Genomic DNA, 20,380 nt, shown 5'->3' on the forward strand with positions numbered 1-20,380 from the left:
CAACTCTATTGGGGAAAACTGTCGGCTACTCTCTTGGGAATGACCCACTGAGGGAGGACAGATCAAACAAATAGATTCTGCAACGAACCACTCCGCTTGGGGAGAATATACAGCAAACTGATCACAACAAGTAGATTCTGCAATACAAGCCACTCTACTGGGGATCACAAACAGTCAGGAGATAAATCCGTTCACTGGAGGCAAAGCCATCATCCGACCATAACGGGGATTGAGGGAGTATTCAACAGGCAAAGCTGCCACAACAAACACTCTGCAGACTAAGCTGAGGAAAAGATGGTTGCAATACTGGGATGTCAACCCAAGTCAACCACGGAGTAGGAAAATAAATCCTGCTCTGCTGAAGAGAAAAAACTCTGATGGAGAGATAGCAACAATTCCACAGACGACTTCGCCGGGGAAAAGGTAAAGTACCGGGTATCAAACCACTGACCTACCAAGTCTTCAAAAGAAAACAAACGTGCTGAGGAAACAGACAAATCCTACTGGCACACTGCATGGGGAAAAGCGGCAACAACTCCACTTGCAAACCCTGGTGGGGATATTAATAACAACTCTACTTGCGACTCCGAGGGGAGTATCAATCAATCAGTTATATTCGTGACTGTGCTGAGGAGACAAATAAAGTCTGGGGAATGCGACCCACTGGAGAGAGTGACGGGGCACCAAGATGACAAACCATCGACCACCGAAACTTCTCAAGAAAACATCCCTGCTAGGGAAAACTGCTGCTGGAGAGAACGAAGTCTTCAACAACACTCTGCTTGCGACTGTACTGGGGAACAGCCTCACCAACAACTCTTGTTTGAGGAACAGCCTCAACAAAGATCTGAAGAAAGAAGATACCACCAAACCAGGAATATGAACCGATGTCTTACCTGTTGGGAATCATGCCACCCTCGGGAGAGCACTGAGATATTCTTGAGTATCCTTTCAATCTTGTGAATGTTCACTTTGTTTAAAACAAAAATTTTGAAAAATTGATTTGTTTAAAACAATGACATTTTATCAATTTAAAACATGCAAAACATTTGTTGAATTGAAACAAATAAGAGTGCAAATAAGTTGGATAAAAAGCTCAAATTGATTTGATGGAATGGTAGTCTGCAAATGGCAAGACTCCATGGATCTGTACAAATTTGAAATCAGTGATATATATTGGAAGAGGGCTACATTGAACATAATGATCCTTTCTCTACCAATTTGAATCTCGATGTATCCGAAGCTTCAGTTGACGACGAATCGAGAATCTTCTGACGAAATGACGACTGTGAAACAGAAAGTCTTGTCAGGATGCAGTTACTTGCCAAATCCCTAATTTTTGCCTAGATTGCCCCAGAGTGAGGTACTCAATCTAGCGGGATGCAAATATATCTTTTTTCAAGTCTCTAATTTTTGCCTGGATTACCCATGCGGGTTCTCCACCGAGACGCTCATTTTTGCCTAAGCCGCCCTTTCGGGTTTTCAACTTAGCGAGCTATTCTGTTTTTTTTTTTTTTTTTTTTTTTTTCATTTGCATATACTCTTTTTTTTTTTAGGCAAAGTATCTCTTAACTGCATCTGAATTCACAGGACGAGTGAAATCCTCCCCATCCATTGTTGTAAGCATCAAAGCACCGCCTGAAAAGGCTCTCTTAACAACATATGGACCCTCGTAGTTTGGAGTCCACTTGCCCCTGGAATCGGGCGTGAAAGACAAAACTTTCTTGAGCACAAGGTCACCTTCTCGGAACACACGAGGCTTGACCTTCTTATCAAATGCTTTCTTCATTCTTTGCTGATACAACTGACCATGGCACATGGCAGTTAATCTCTTCTCTTCAATCAAATTCAGTTGGTCATAACGACTCTGAATCCATTCAGCATCAGTCAACTTGGCTTCCATCAAGATTCGCATTGATGGGATCTCCACCTCTACTGGGAGAACGGCTTCCATGCCATAAACAAGAGAGAAAGGGGTTGCCCCTGTCGAAGTGCGTACAGACGTGCGGTATCCATGCAAAGCAAATGGCAGCATATCATGCCAATCTTTGTAGGTGACAGTCATCTTCTGGATAATTCTCTTGATATTCTTGTTAGCAGCTTCAACAGCCCCATTCATCTTAGGTCTGTAAGGAGAGGAATTATGGTGTGCAATCTTGAATTCAGCGCACAACTCATCCATCATCTTGTTATTCAGATTGGATCCATTATCAGTAATGATCCTCTCTGGCACACCATAACGGCAAATCAGCTGGTTCTTGATAAACTTCACAACCACCTGCCTGGTTACATTCGCGTACGAAGCGGCTTCAACCCATTTGGTGAAGTAATCAATTGCTACGAGAATAAATCGATGTCCATTGGACGCTTTCGGCTCAATCATACCGATCATGTCGATTCCCCACATAGAGAAAGGCCATGGTGATGAAATCACATTCAGGAGTGTCGGAGGAATATGAATCTTATCCGCATAAATTTGACACTTGTGACATTTCTTCACATACTTGCAACAGTCAGACTCCATTGTCAGCCAATAGTAGCCTGCTCTCAACATCTTCTTAGCCATGGCATGTCCATTGGAATGAGTACCAAATGAACCCTCATGGACCTCAGTCATCAATAGGTTTGCTTCGTGTCTATCCACGCATCTGAGCAAAACCATATCAAAATTTCTCTTGTACAGCACTTCACCACTGAGGTAGAAACTGCCTGACAACCTTCTCAAAGTTTTCCTATCTTTCACAGATGCCCCAGGCGGGTAGACCTGGTTCTGGAGGAAATTCTTGATATCAAAGTACCAAGGCTTGTCATCTTTTACTTCTTCGATTGCAAATATGTGAGCGGGTCTGTCCAAGCGCATCACAGTAATATTGGGAACATCATTCCACCATCTGACAACAATCATGGAAGCAAGCGTTGCAAGGGCATCTGCCATCCGATTATCCTCTCGAGGAATATGATAAAATTCAACTTCTGTGAAGAACGTTGAAATTCTCCTTGCATAATCTCTGTACGGGATGAGACTTGGTTGATTCGTCTCCCATTCACCTTTGATCTGATTGACAACCAAAGCTGAATCACCATAGACATCAAGATATTTGATTCTCAAATCAATGCATTCTTCAAGTCCCATAATACAGGCTTCATACTCCGCCATATTATTCGTGCATTTGAAAGTTAGCCTTGCTGTAAATGGAATGTGCGATCCCTGGGGATTAACAATTACTGCCCCAATTCCATTTCCATATTGATTAACAGCGCCATCAAACACCATCGTCCATCTGGAACCAGGTTCTGGACCTTCATCAAGTGTAGGCTCATCGCAATCTTTCATCTTCAAATACAGAATTTCCTCGTCAGGGAAGTCATACTGAACAGACTGATGATCTTCAATTGGCTGGTGCGCTAGGTGGTCAGCCAAGATACTACCTTTGATAGCTTTCTGAGCTCGATACTCAATATCATACTCAGACAACAGCATCTGCCAACGGGCAATCCTCCCAGTTAAAGCAGGCTTCTCGAATATATACTTAATTGGATCCATTCTGGATATCAACCAAGTCGTATGATTTATCATGTACTGGCGCAAACGCTTAGCTGCCCAAGCTAAAGCACAGCACGTCTTCTCAAGCATAGAGTACCGAGACTCACAATCAGTAAACTTCTTACTGAGGTAGTATATAGCAAACTCCTTCTTCCCTGATTCATCTTGTTGACCGAGTACACAACCCATCGAGTCTTCAAGAACTGTCAAGTACATAATCAGAGGTCTTCCTTCTACTGGCGGAGACAAAATCGGAGGTTCGGACAGATAATCTTTGATACTGTCGAAAGCTTTCTGGCAATCCTCGGTCCAATCATGAGACTGATCTTTCCGGAGGAGCTTGAATATCGGCGCACATGTGGCAGTCATGTGGGATATAAATCTGGAAATGTAGTTCAAGCGGCCAAGAAAACCTCGGACTTGCTTCTCAGTTTTGGGTGCGGGCATCTCTTGTATTGCTTTGACCTTTGCAGGATCAACCTCAATACCTCTTTCGCTTACCACAAAACCCAACAACTTGCCGGAACGGACTCCAAAGGTACATTTGTTCGGATTCAGGCGAAGTTTGAACTTCCTCAAACGCTGAAAAAGCTTCAACAAATGCTCAATATGCTCAACTTCCGTTCGGGACTTAGCAATCATATCATCAACATAGACTTCTATCTCCTTGTGCATCATATCATGAAACAAGGTAGTCATAGCTCGTTGATACGTGGCTCCGGCGTTCTTCAAACCGAAGGGCATCACTCGATAACAGAATGTTCCCCAAGGTGTGATGAATGTTGTCTTCTCCATATCCTCTGGTGCCATCTTGATTTGATTATATCCGGAAAATCCGTCCATAAAGGAAAAGACTTTGAATTTAGCTGTATTGTCTACCAACATGTCAATGTGTGGTAGGGAAAATCATCTTTTGGACTAGCTTTATTCAAATCTCTATAATCAACGCACATACGGACTTTTCCGTCCTTCTTAGGAACAGGCACAATATTGGCCACCCATTGAGGATATGTCGAAGTCACCAGAAACCCCGCATCAATTTGCTTCTGAACTTCCTCTTTGATCTTCACTGCCATATCTGGATGAGTTCTTCTGAGCTTCTGCTTCACAGGCACGCACTCAGGCTTCAAAGGCAGGAAATGTTGCACAATATCTGTATCTAAACCCGGCATGTCTTCATAGGACCAAGCAAAGATATCTGAATATTCTCGTAGCAAGCTGATCAAATCTTCCTTAACAGACCCTTCAAGAAGTGCCCCAATCTTCACCAGGCGCTCACAATCTTCAGATCCCAAGTTGACTGTTTCCAAGTCTTCGAGATGCGGCTGAATGATCTTCTCTTCGTGCTCAAGGAGACGGGTGATCTCATCAGGAATCTCTTCAACGTCATCTTCCTCTGCCTCAAATACAGGGAATTCAAAATTGGGAGATGGCGTTGGATCATTATGTTCAATGGGTTTTAGGATCAACCTGCATAATGATTTTGGTTAAGAAAAACTTCAGAATTTAAACAAGCAAATCATTATGCAGATGAAAAATGTTGCTTTTACAGCTTTTATTTTTGTTTTTATGGTTTTTTGTGATCACTGATTTCATAAAGAAAAGCAAAAAGTGAAAACAAAGGAAAAACAAATGTTTTGACAATGCAAAAATTGAATGAAAACATCATTGTATATATGCTTTGCCAACAATGTCATCACTTCTCCTTTTGGCATGGGAGAAGGGTTTTAAACAAAATGAACAATTACTCTGATCTATGGATAACTGTAGGAACATCCACAGCGACCCAATTGTGGCAGACACCACCAGGTATAACAAAATTGTTCAAGTCTTCTGCATCTTCTTCTTCAATGATAGCAGCAGCTTCCTCTTTTGCAGGTTGATCAGCATGGATGAATCCTCCACTGGTGAACAGACCTTGCTCGTTGAATGCCCCAGAACCAAAGCCAATGCCAGCCCGAGATCGGTTATCTTCAAGTTCAAGCACTTTCCCTAATCCAGCGACTGCACCACATTCAATGGCCAGCTTAGCATCACGGTAGGAAGTGAATGAAGGAGACTTCTTCTCGATTGGTTTATCAATAGATAAAGCTTGGAACTGAGTTCCAACTTCATCCTCTGCATCAATGTACGAGAAAGAAGATAGATTACTGACCAGGAGAGCCTTTTCTCCCCCTACTACAACCAATTTCTTGTTTTTCACAAACTTCAACTTTTGGTGTAGGGTGGATGTCACGGCGCCAGCCTCGTGAATCCATGGTCTGCCCAAGAGACAGCTGTATGATGGGTGAATATCCATTACTTGAAAAGTGATCTGGAAATCACTTGGTCCAATTTTGATCGGGAGATCCACTTCCCCAATCACGGTCTTGCGCGACCCATCAAAAGCTTTAACAACAACCCCACTCTGCCTCATAGGAGGACCTTGATATGACAGACGAGAGAGTGTAGATTTTGGCAATACATTAAGAGATGATCCAGTGTCCACCAGTACATTGGACATTGCATCAGATTTGCAGTTCATTGAGATATGTAAAGCCATGTTGTGGTCTCTTCCTTCCTCAGGGAGATCAGCGTCACAAAAGCTCAGAGTGTTGCAGGCAGTAATGTTTGCAACAATGCTATCAAATTGTTCCAAGGTAACGTCATGATCGACGTACGCCAGGTCCAAGACTTTCTGCAGAGACTCCCTATGAGGCTCTGAATTCAGCAATAGAGAAAGAATGGAAATCTTGGAGGGCGTGTGTAGAAGCTGGTCTACAATATTGTACTCACTCTTTCTGATGAGTCTCAGCATCTCATCAGATTCTTCATCAACAATGCCGCTTGGGCCAACTGAAGAAATGGGAGTCTTTTGTACAGAGGAGGAAGGCTGGGCAACAGCAAGTGCCGGATTCTGAACATTCACAGCATTCCCTACAGGGTGCACAACAGTATCAGAAGGAACAGCAGGAGCTTTGGTGGGTGCAGAAAACACACGACCGCTGCGGGTCAATCCACTAACATCAGCAATAGTGGTCACGGAAGTAGACGGCAGAGGTACCTCAACCCCATCCTGGACAGCAACAGGATTGTATCTGAAAGGTACAGCCTTATCAGATGAATGCGGCACAGGGCCAGCTGGTTTGATAATCAGAGAAGGCGAAGCTTTAGGCTTGTTGCTATTATAGCGAATAACAACTGGCTCAGGTAATTTGAACACCGGGGAGATGACACTCACTTCGGGCTCAACTGTATCAACATTTCGATTCTGGAGAATCTCAATGGTACCTTCATTCAACATCATCTGCAGCTCACGGCGGACCTGATCACAACCCAAGCGGTTAATAGAACAGACGCGACACTGGTCATGGTTATGCCTCAAATAACTGTGCTGACACAGCATTTTATGTAATCCAACCAATGACTGCCGGATATGACTGATGTACTTCACCTTGTATTTCCCAAGGTCTTCCTGGATCATGTTCACAGATTTCCCATGCGAAGGCAATGGGTTCCGGGTGACATTCGGATTGGAGTCTTCAAAACTCAGAATTCCGCTTCTCATGAGGTCTTGAACCTTATTCTTCAGCGGGAAACAGTTCTCAACGTTGTGGCCCGGAGCACCGGAATGGTAGACACAATGCTGGTCTGGTTTGTACCACCATTGCGGGTTGGCAGGAATAGCAGGAGGATCCCTGGGAGAAACCAACTTCCTCTCCAACAAGGAGGGATAAAGCTCTGTATATGTCATCGGAATAGGGTCGAAGCTGACCTTCTTCCTATCATAGTTCACATTTGCTTGATTGGTTGTACTTCCACGAGGCTGGTAAGCCTGTTGCTGTGGACGCTGCTGTTGCTGTTGATACTGCGGTTGTGAATATTGCTGCTGATGCTGATACTGCTGAGCATTATCCTTGAATACAGGTGCCACACTAGCCACCTGATGCTGATGTTTGGAATGATGTGCAGGCTTCCTCTGAACAGAGGGTCTTCGATGTTTGGGCTGAGACTGCACAACATGGGCTTCACCTTCTTTCCTCTTAAACGCTCCATACCGCTTAGAGGAAGAACCATCATCTTTTGCTAACCGTCCTTCACGGACGCCTTCTTCAAGACGCATCCCCATGTTCACCATCTCGGTGAAATCAGAGGGAGCGCTGGCCACCATTCTCTCATAGTAAAATGACCCAAGAGTTTTCAGAAAGATCTTGGTCATCTCCTTCTCTTCTAATGGTGGAGTGATTTGAGCTGCCAGCTCACGCCATCTCTGGGCGTACTCCTTGAACGTCTCCTTGTCCTTTTGTGACATAGACCTGAGTTGATCTCTGTCAGGCGCCATGTCAACATTGTATTTATACTGCTTGACGAAAGCTTCGCCAAGGTCATTGAAAGAGCGGATGTTGACGCTGTCCAAGCTCATGTACCAACGGAGAGCAGCACCAGACAAACTGTCTTGGAAGTAGTGGATCAAGAGTTGATCGTTGTCGGTCTGCGTGGACATCTTTCTGGCATACATGACCAGATGTGCCAAAGGACAAGTGTTCCCTTTATATTTCTCAAAGTCTGGGACCTTGAATTTAACAGGTATTTTAACACCGGGAACTAGACAAAGTTCGGCTGCTGACTTGCCGAAGAGATCTTTGCCTCTGAGAGTTCTCAATTCCTTTCTCAGCTCAAGGAATTGATCGTTCATCGCGTCCATCTTTTCGTGAACATCTGAGCCTTCAGAAGCCTCAGAGTGGTAGATGGTGTCGTCTACCCTAGGCATGGTATGCACGACAGGAGGAACGGGAATAGGGACCGGGCTAGATGCCGGCATTTGAGCAAATGTTGGAGCTGGCAGATCAGGCATGAAGCCAGGAGGCATCCCCCAAGGAAAACCGGGAGGCATGGCATTTGGCTGCTGGGCACTAACAGGCACCGACGAGGTAGCTATCTCTGATATAACCGTCCGCTGAACCGGAGTTGCTGGCTGTTGAGGAGCAGGCTGATTCTGGGCGGCAAGAAGTTGCTCCATCAGAGCGCCGAGTCTGGCGACTTCATCCCTCAAACTCTGGTTCTCTTGTTCCAATTGCTCCATAATCCTTGCAGAGTTGACCCTCGTATAATACCGGTGAGTCAGCTTGTCTTCAAAATAAATGAAGATCAGAGGGTTAGAACCGGAAGACCAGAAACAAAGGAGTACCTGTTTATGCAGGAATGATGCATGAAATGCTTTGTGCAAATGCTTTGATTTTCAAGGAACCCTTAGGGTACATTTGCAATATTTTAAACATTTTGATTGCTCATGGAAAATATTTCATTCAAAATATTAAGACAAAGAAGTACAGCATTCTTTTAAATATTACAAAGAGAAAAGGTGAATGACATCCTATGGATCCCTATTAGCTCGGGATGCTGGAAGACGAGAAGTGTACAACTTCTTGATCTCTCTCTCATAGGCGGCCTCTATATCAGCTTTCTCCTTTGCAAGTTGATCATACTTCCTTTTCCAGAATTTGGAAGACTGAGGAAGCAGAGAAGTCCAAGTGTCGTTCGGATCGTCGATCACTCGGTGCTCGAGAAATTCAATCATAGCATCCTTCTCCTTGAGCTGCTGCAGCAATTCCTCTCTCTCGCGGATCCAGGCACGCGAAAGGTCTTCTTCTCTCAACTCCTCTACACGTTGGGTAGGGAGGGTTGAAGGCCCAGCCACATCCAACAGTGTAGGTCTTGGATGATCATACGGCATCAGGTAGGTAGCAGCCCTCTGTCTGACCCAAGATGTGTATGGCTCCAAAGCAATGCAATTCTTCGGACCCAATTCATTCCTACCCTTCATGCGAATATTGCGCCAAGCGCGGACAAATTTGGCTTTCAGGCCTTGGGGATCTTTACCCTCCTGAAAGAACACACCTTCTAACAGAATGTTATGGGGTTTATCCTTTAGGGGGAACCCAAGCTGACGACGTGCAAGCGTAGGATTGTAGGTAATCCCACCACATGTACCAAGAAGAGGCACATTGGGGAATTCACCACAAGAATTGATGATCTGAACGGTATCATACACGCGATCATACCAGGTGATATCATCATTGGTGAGAGACATAAGTCTCTGAGACCACCGTAGACATCCCTTGTTCTCCTTGAAAGCAACTGTCTGCGGCAAGTGCGAAATAAACCACTTGTACAGCAGGGGTAAACAGCAGACAATGACTCCTCCATTCTTCATATTCCTCAGATGCAAGGAAACATATGCATCACCCAACAAGGTCGGAACTGGATTAAGAACTGAAAAGATCCTAATAGCGTTCATGTCGACGAACTTGTCAAAGTTGGGAAATAGCACCAATCCATAGATGAGTAACACAAATAGAGCCTCAAAGGCATCCTCACTCATGGCCTTCCCATAAAAGGTAGCTTGGGCAATGAGGAACTCGGAAGGAAAACCCTGAATTCCGCCTTTGGTAGTCAGATTAGCTCTAATCAGATCTTCATCTATGTGCAACAGACTGGAAATCTCTCGAGCAGATGGAATACTCTCTAGGCCACTGAACGGCACTTGATCCAGAATAGGAATCCCAATAAGGTGAGAGTATTCTTCCAAAGTCGGCAACAACTGGAAGTCTGGAAATAAGAAGCAATGATAGAGCGGATCGTAGAACTGAGCCAGAGTGCTCATCAATCCCTCATCCACTTGAGTAGTCAGCAACGGCAGAAGCTTTCCATAGCGAGCTTTGAAACCCAAGGGATCTAATACATACGATGTCAGATTCCTTAACTCTTTTACATCGGGCTGTTTGAAGCTGTACTTCTTTGTATGCCTTTTTGGTCTTTCCATGTCTGAAAATTTTGCAAATAACCCTTTAAGTTCCTTGAAAAATTTCTCTTTTTTTTTGATGACATGAATGCGGATGAATGCGTGAATGCATGAATGCAACAAACACACTCAAGGATCAAGCAAAGCACACCAAACAAAGGTCGTGGGAAAGCTCTATGCATCCCTAATATCAATCATCCATTTTGGTGGATTTAGGTTTTCACCTTATCGACACCCAAGTTCCATTGATATTAACGGTACATGAACCGGTTCTAACATTCTTAATATCAACCAGCCGCTTTGATGGATTTTAGGTTTTACACCTGATCCGGGATCCATTGATATTAACAATGCTTGAACGACTCAACCACGAATCACGGGTTTGTTGAGAGTCACGAGCATGGAGTCTCGGTTAAGAACCACCCAAAGGGAGTGTACTAGGGTTTAAACCTGCCAGACATGTTCTATCAGAGGTTCCCATAATCATCGTTCCATCTTTCGAATATTATCGGAGGAACGAATACTCGTATTCCAAGAATATTCTCAAGAGAAACTCTTATGAGTGTAGTATCGCGTAACAATCGTATCAGAACTGACATCTGAACGACCTTCGCACTACGGTCCTAAAAATAGGCCAAGATGGGTTTGGTAAACTAAGGTCCTTGGCTTCTGCGGAACATGATTGAAAGAATAATGCCTAACCACAAATAACTTGTGTGACATTATTAGTTCAACATGACCTCCACCAAGTGAATGGACTCGCAAGTCAACTGGCTAAGGACTACTCCACACCAGTCGACAAGACTATGCCATTCTCCTATCCTAGAGTGCACTCGAGTTCGGGTATAGAACTCATCTCACAGATCACCAAAGCAAACAGCAGATGTATATCAAGCAATTCACACATTACAATCAATACAGTGATCCCAAATTGTACAAAAATATGTCAGATAAAGAATAATAACATATATCACAACAAGGGTGAAAAGTAGGCAATACCACCAGGGATTCTGGTGAGATATCCCCAGCAGAGTCGCCACTTTTCTGTAGCGGTGTATTCGTCGCTATATGATCTATCGATTAAACCACAAGCTAAGAGATACGTGAAATTTTCGAGTCGCCACCGCACTTTTATTTATCCAAAGGACTGGCTAAAAAGCGAACAAAAGCCTAAGAAGTTTTACACGTAGAAAACTAATAAAAAGATCAGAGATTCTGGGTAAGGGGTAAATTACGCAATGGGAAGGTGTTAGGCACCCACTACGTCCTAGGTACTCCTAGGGAGCCCTTTTCACACTTGTTGTAAAAGATTATTATTTGTTATGACAAAAAGATTGTGCAAACATGATTGGGATGATGAGAAAAGAATATACATTTTATTATTATTGGGTTATTGGGTTATTGGGTTATTGGGTTCGAACGGATGAACCCGTTGCCTACGTACCTTCCATCAAAGGTAAGGATCAGAACGCCGTAGTTCGGCTAAAAGATTTCCAAAAGTGGGTTAGGTTCAATTTTAAACACAAACCCTAGGTCTTACGTTATCCACGGGAGAAAACTCAACCTTATACAAACAACAACGTCCACCATGTGAGAACAGCTTCAACTTGCCAGGGAGGGGTTAACCCTATAATAGGCAAGGAAGGCTTACAATTCAATCACTAAAGACAGAAGGTGAGATTAACATCAACCACTAAGATAAATCAAACCTATAGCTCATGTATGAAAAGATTAATGGACAAAGCCAAAACAAGTGAGTGAGTGAAGTTACTGATTATGATTATGAAAATGGAGTCAAAGTATGATTAAGATCAATTCAAATAAGTATTATGAAATGAAGTTTGAAAAAAAGTCAAGGACTTGAGTCCAGGTTTTTTAATTAAAAAAACATGAAGATGTTTGCACAACACTTATGCCAAGTTTTAAAAGGTATAGTGTGAAAAGTCTAGGACATAATGAATGATGAATGGATGGAGATGGATAGTAAAACTTCTTAGAAGGTTCACTTCTTGAGATCATATGGGAGATGATTCAAGTGTGTCCTTTGGAATAGCAATGGATAATAATAAACAAACAAAGCAAAGGCGGATATCGGATGCCAATCAATGGTCTTATACCAATCTCCTAAAACAAAACGGGATGTCAGATGCCACTCAATGGACTTACACTAATCTCCACAGACAAAGAAATAAAAAGCGGATACCGGATACCAATAGATGGGTTTACACCAGTCTCCTAAAACAGAATAGGATATCAGATGCCACTCAATGGACTTATACTAATCTCCTCAAAAGAAAACAAAGATGAAACATGGAAGTCAACTGCCAATCTGTCTGGACTTAGGTTAACTCCACAAACATGCTCATAGGAATACCAATGCCACATCACAGGGACTTATAATGGATCCTCACATACAAGAACAAAAGCAACAATATGGTCACAGGAATGCAAATGCCAACTTACAGGGACTTATAATTGCAACCTCTCATACAAACAGATAAAACAAACTATGATCACAGGAAAGCAGATGCCAACTTACAGGGACTTATAACTGCAACCTCACATACAAAATCAAACAGAAGATATGAGTGACCAATGAGGTCTTACACTCTATCCTTCCATATCACAGGAGCAAATGCCAAAGCAATGGACTTACAATTGTCCTCAATGGGCAAACAACAATGATAGCATCACAGAAAGCAAATGAGATGATCATGCACTAATGGCAATTGATGATGATGATAAATGCATAGCATGCAAGCAAACATGTGCATATGAAGCAATCAATCAATCAATGAATATCAAACAGCACACTCTATAGCCAAACAAAGGGGCTCACACAAGAGGGTTTGACTTTAAAAGTCCACTGTAATGGGTAAAGGTCGCTCTTAACCTGGCCATTGAGGGGCTCAGGTGAAGCAGATGAAAAGGAGATGAGGGGTGTGCCTCATTGCTTCTATCTCATATCAGAGAGAGCATCAAAGAAAGTGTGGGAGTTCAGAAGGTAGGAACTCTCTCCACATTATTGACTCGATTAGATCTTGGGTATTTATCTCATTGCTTCAACCAGGTACTGGGAGCAAAGAGAGGACACTCTGAATAGTGGGGGATAGATTGCTTATCCCTACTTTCCACCAATTGCCTTACTTGAAGGACTTTTCCTGCTTAGGACAAATTTAAACAAACACAGGCATTGCCTCTTAAGGAGGACTTCAGACAGTTTGCCCGGTCAAATAACAGACCGGGTCTCCAGACTACATGAAGAAGAAAGGTTTATACCTCAAAGCAAATGCTAAAAAGCAAAGCAAGCAATCAAGTTCAAAGAACTTAGGCAACTAAAGTACCTGAAAAAAGTCAAACTCATTAGTAAACAAGTCAACAATCAAAAGCAAAAGAAAATGAACCAATGGTCACACAGAGGGACCAATTGTGCAAGGCCCAAAGACTCAAGTATGAGTCACCTACAAAACAAAGGTTAGCACATCATATAATTCAACTCAAACAAATATTTGAATGATCCTCAAGGCATTGGTGCTGAACCTGAAACAGATGAACTCAACATAAGCTCAGAAGACCACTAGGACTAGCCTAGGGTCAAAGATGAAAGAAAAAGTCAAGGCAGCAAGAAAAAAGTCAACCCAAACCAAGTCTAAACATTCAAGAAGCATTCTCAATTGGATTCATAATCAAATCATGCATCATGGTCATTTCATATGCAAAAGGATGCAAAGCATGGCAAGAGAAGCATACAAAAGTCAACAGCAAAGACTTCATTCAAAAGTCAACTCAAACAATTTCAAAAATCATGAAATAAATCACACTCAATCCTAACATCTAACATGGTACACATGCAAAATTTCATGGCATTTGGATGAGAGGAAGGCAGTCAAATAAAATCATGAAGTCAAATCAAATTCAAGTAAGCATGGTGAAAGTCAACAAACATGGGTCAACTTCAAAAAATCATATCAATTTGAAAACAGAAGAGAAATGAATGAGATTAACACCAATGGAAAGCTTGAGATGTCTAGTTATCACATATGAAATTTCATGGTCATACAATAAGATTTGAGAATTTCACAAAAGATTTGGCAAGGCATAGCACAAAAAATCAACAAATGACCACATATGGAAGAAAATTCTCAATCAAATGGAAAACAGCATGATTAATTCCAAGAAAATTCATACATCAATTAGACATACAAGGGATCATTCATGCAAAATTTGGAGTCATTTGGATGTAGGGAAGTGTGTGAACAAAAATTGTGAAAATGCATGATCATGGTATGACACCAAATTCAACACATAACTTCAAAAAAATCAAAGCTCACAAACCACAAATGGGAAATGCACAAACTTTATATGGAAATGAAGGTCAATGTGTCTAGTTTCACCACAAAAAATTTCAAAGGCATTGGATATAACATGGGTATTTCACAATTGAAATGGCACAATGTATCATTTATGCACACATGTGAAGAAATCATTTATCAATTAAAATTCAGCCAACCAAAAATTAATTAAAAATCATGATTAAATAATAGACATCTTTGTGATCATCATGCAAAAAAAATCATAATTTTTGGAGTTGAAATGAAAGAGCAAATAATTGTGGAAGTTTGTGTAACAATTGGAGCAAAAATGAACAAAATGCATGGCAATGTTGGTCAACTAAGGAGTCAACGATGGCATTCTAGTAATTCTGCAGTCACTAATCAAAACTGCAGCGTTTTGAGGGAAGGGAATGAAATGTTCCTATTGGCTCTCAGCCAATGGAACAGTGTAATGCGCCAATGAGCTCAAAATCTGGTTTTTCAAAACCCTAAGGTTTCTAACAGCAAGGTTAAGGCATTTCATCCAAACACCAGCATAAACTTGACCAACATAAAACGGCATAGCATTCAGCAATGTTCACCCATCAAGCAATCAACAGCATTCGTCAGCATCAACAATCATCATGCAATCAACATGCAAACATAACCAATCAAAATCAACACAAAGCATGTGGAATTTCTGTTTTAGCTGGAAAATAGCAAAGTTCAACAGCATAGCCGCATGGCTCATCATCATGTAACCAAACAAAACAAACAACAGCCAATGTTCATGCAGCATTAAGGTGGTAACCAGGTGAATCATGACATGAACAACAAGGCATACACAAGCAGGAAAAGTTATGAGCATAGTTGGTTGTAGCAGCATGGTTCTACTGTATGGCTCATGGTACTTTCAAACATCCAAACAAAACTTCGACCAACAAACACAGCATGATAGTCATTTTGTTTGGAGAAAATCAATGGAACAGTGCTTATTCGAAGGTGTGAAGCTGAAACAGTTCCTCTCTATGCTCTATAATGATGGATGATGAAGCTTTCTTAGCTTAAGAATACTTGGAAATGAACCAATCAACTTCTGCCATTGGAAGGGTTTAGAGAAAACAGAACTCGAGGATGGGGTTCCATCTATGATTTGGTGGTGAAAATGTGCTCAATATGTTGTTCAGGTAGTGAAGGGAGCAAGAGTTTCTTGTGGTTTGTGATGATTCTTCCAATTCGATCCAACAATGCCAATTTGCAAGAGATGAGAGAATGTGTATTTTCTGTGGTATGGCTGCAGTCTCTAGGGTTTGTTTGGACAGAAAAACCTTTATATATCACCTGTTTAACATCCCTTAATTAAATGGTAAGCTTGTTTAGTGTAAATGCACTCATTTGCATTTTTGCTAATTATGTCCAAATGAAGTGGAGGTGTGTGTTTTGCTGAGAATTTGGGCCTGCTACAGCTGCCAAGGACCTTGCCAAATGCTGTTTTTGTGTGCTGCAGACCTGCTGTACTTGATTTGTTCAAATGAAGCCAATTGCCAATTTTGTCCATTTTGCATTTTGATTCAAAATGATGGGAAAATGGTGGTATGATGATGGTTTAGGACTTTGAGCAAGTTTCAAATATGGTTTAAAGCATTTCCCAATTGGCCAAATCAAGAAAAAGTCAAAGGAACAAAAAGTCAAAGTTTGGTCAAACTTTGATTTTAAATGCAAAAGGTCCAAAAATGCCATTTTGAATGGTAAGGTTTTAGGTCATGAAATTTATATTTTTGGAAAGAGGATGAAAAATGTGGTTTGTAGGAAAAAACCCCACCAAATTTGGCCTTATGGTTTGAGAGATATGCCCCTTTGAAGTTCAAAATTTGGTGAAAATGATTTGATCATATCTTGACAACCACACATGGGATTTTGATGTTCTTGGACTTTTTGAAAATGGGAGAACAAGATCTTCAACTTTCATGTTGGGCAAAAATTCATTTGAAGCTTGTATCATGATGTAAGTTTAAGATCAAGAAGTTTCCATTTTTGGCAGTTGAAATTACAGGTCCACTTTCTATTTCTGGAAAATTTCTGATTTTACTTCAAATCCTTCCATGATGAGGTTGAACATGATAGATGAGGCTTATACAAGCATGAATGAACTCCTTCAAATCAATTCTATCCATCAAATCTCTGATTAAATCAACAGTTGACCAAGTTTGACTTTTCTAGGGTTTTGGACTGATTGAACTTCTTCTGATGATTTCCAAACCCTAATTCCTTGAGAACTTGACTTCAAATGATGTCTCAAGTTGTATGAACTTTTGATTATGGTGCCCAAATTCTGCAAGAATGGCCACCATCCATTGCTTTGACTGATCAATGACTGACTTTGACCTAATTTCTGATGATTGCTTCAACTGCAAGCAAAAAGATTAGACTGACAATATTTTTATACTTTTTGAATGATAAACATATGAAAGCAAAGATATACAAATGCAAAGTATGCTTGGTGATCAAGAAACAAAACCCACAAGGCAATCTATCCACTAAGAGGAAAGCAAAGGCATGCATTGATCCTTGAGACAATGATATGAATAATATGGGCCATGAGGGATCTTAGGGCCCAAAATTGGGGTCTTACAGGTAGCTTGAGCGACAAGGAACTCTGAAGAGAAACCCTTAATCCCGCCTTTGGTAATCAGATTGGCTTTGATCAAAGCTTCATCTATGTGCAACAGACTAGCAATCTCCTTAGCAGATGGAATACTCTCTAGGCCACTGAACGGCACCAGATCCAGAATAGGAATCCCAATAAGGTGAGAGTATTCTTCCAATGTAGGCAACAGCTGGAAGTCCGGAAATAAGAAGCAGCGATACAGCGGATCATAGAACTGAGCAAGAGTGCTCATCAATCCCTCATCCACCTGAGTAGTCAACAGCGGTAGAAGCTTCCCATATCGAGCCTTGAAACCCAAGGGATCTAGTACATAAGGTGTCAGATTCCTTAACTCTTTTACATCAGGCTGTCGGAAACTGTACTTCTTCGTATGCCTCTTTGGTCTTTCCATGTCTGAAAATTTTGCAAATAAACCCTTTTAAGTTCCTTGAAAATTTTCTGATTTTTTTTTTCGATGACATGGAATGTAGATGAATGCATGAATGTATGAATGCAACAATCACACTCAAGGATCAAGCAAAGCACACCAAACAAAGGTCGTGGGAAAGCTCAACGTATCCCTAATATCAATCATCCATTTTGGTGGATTTAGGTTTTTCACCTTATCGACACCCAAGTTCCATTGATATTAACGGTACATGAACCGGCTCAAACATCCTTAATATCAACCAGCCGCTTTGGTGGATTTTAGGTTTTACCCCTGATCCGGGATCCATTGATATTAACGATGTTTGAACGGCTCAACCACGAATCACGGGTTTGCTGAGAGTCACGAGCATGGAGTCTCGGTTAAGAACCACCCAAAGGGAGTGTACTAGGGTTTAAACCTGCCAGACATGTTCTACCAGAGGTTCCCATAATCATCGTCCCATCTCTCGAATATTATCGGAGGAACGAATACTCGTATTCCAAGAATATTCTCAAGAGAAACTCTTATGAGTGTAGTATCGCGTGACAATCGCATCAGAACTTACATCTGAACGACCTCCGCACTACGTCCTAAAAACAGGCCAAGATGGGTTTGGTAATCTAAGGTCCTTGGCTTCTAAGGCACATGATTGAAAGAATAATGCCTAACCACAAATAACTTGTGTGACATTATTAATCCAACATGACCTCCACCAAGTGAATGGGCTCGCAAGTCAACTGGCTAAGGACTACTCCACACCAGTCGACAAGACTATGCCATTCTCCTATCCTAGAGTGCACTCGAGTTCGGGTATAGAACTCATCTCACAGAGATCACCAAAGCAAATAGCAATTGTATATCAAGCAATTCACACATTACAATCAATACAGTTATCCCAAATTGTACAAAAATATGTCAAACAACAAATAATAATATATCACACAACAATGGTGAAAAGTTGGCAATACCACCAAGGACATGTTTTCCCCAGCAGAGTCGCCACTTTTCTGTAGCGGTGTATTCGTTACTATATGATCTATCAATTAAATCATAAGCAATGTATACAATGAATATAGAGTCGCCACCGCACTTTTATTTATCCTAAGGACTGGTTAAAAAGCGAACAAAAACCTAAGAAGTTTTACACGTAGAAAACTAATGGAAAAGATCAGAGATCGGGGTAAGGGGTAAATTACGCAATGGGAAGGTGTTAGGCACCCAATGCGTCCTAGGTACTCCTAGGGAGCCCTTTTCACACTTTGTTGTTTGAAAATTATTATTTGTCATGACATAAGTAATGTGCAAACATGAGTGGGATGATGAGGAAAGAATGTACAAATTAATTATTGGGTTTGAACGGATGAACCCGCTGCCTACGTACCTTCCATCAAAGGTAAGGATCAAAACGCCGTAGTTCGGCTAAAAACTTCCAAAAGTTAGTGGATTCAATTTTAAACACAAGCCCTAAGGTTTTACGTTACCCATGGGAGAAAACTCAACCTTATATAACAACTAGTCCACCATGTGAGAAAAGCTTCAACTTGCTAGAGAGGGGTTAACCCTATAATAAGCAAGGAAGACTTACAATTCATCTACTAAGGACAAATAGGTGAGATTAATATCAACCAACTAGGGTAAATCAAACCTATAGCTAATGTATGAAAACTTAACAAACATGGACAAAGCCACAAAATCATTTGAATGGGTGAAGTTATTTGGATTATTTACAAAAAGGTCAAAGTATGATTAAAGTCAATTCAAAATGAAGTATTTACAAAAATGAAGTTTGGAAAATCATGGACTTAAAGTCCAAGTTTCTAATTTGGAAAGAAGGTGAGAATGTTTGCACAACATATATATCAAGTTTTTAAAAGTATGTGTGAAAAGGTAGGACACAATGGGGTGAATGGAATGGAGGAGTATGTAAAACTTCTTAGAAGGGTCCGCCTCTTGAAATCATATAGAAGATGATTCAAGTGGGTCCTTAGGAATAGACTACAAATGAGCAATAATACATGGACAGATGAAAGTAAATAAAAGCGGATACTGGATGCCACTCAATGGTCTTATACCTGTCTCCTAAAACAAGTAAGGATATCAGAAGCCACTCTATGGACTTACACTAATCTCCATCAGGATAAAACAGAAAACAAAACAGGGAAGTCGACTGCCAATCTATCTGGACTCAGGTTGACCTCCACAGTATGATCCTAGGAAAACAAATGCCACATCACAGGGACTTACAATGAATCCTCACATACACGAGTAAAATGCACTAGGCCATGGATATGAGTGACCAATGAGGTCTTACACTCTACCCCTTCCATGTCATGGGAACAGATGCCACCTTACAGGGACTTATAACTGGTTCCTCAATGGGTAAGCAAACAATGTCACAAGGACAAATGACATAATGGACATGCTACAAGGAGCAATGAATGATGGTAAACGCACTAAGGCAAGCAATCAATCATGTACAAATGAGTAATAAATCACAAATAATCAGGTAGCACACTCTATAACCACACAAGGACGCTCAATCAAAAAGGGTTTGACTATGAAAGTCCACTGTAATAGGTAAGTGTCGCTCTTAACCTGGCCATTGAGGGGCTCAGGTGAAGCAGATGAAAGGATATGAGGGGTGTGCCTCATTGCTTCTATCTCA

This window comes from Lathyrus oleraceus, chromosome 5, assembly GCF_024323335.1.
Source record: "Lathyrus oleraceus cultivar Zhongwan6 chromosome 5, CAAS_Psat_ZW6_1.0, whole genome shotgun sequence".
Taxonomy (NCBI): domain Eukaryota; kingdom Viridiplantae; phylum Streptophyta; class Magnoliopsida; order Fabales; family Fabaceae; genus Lathyrus; species Lathyrus oleraceus.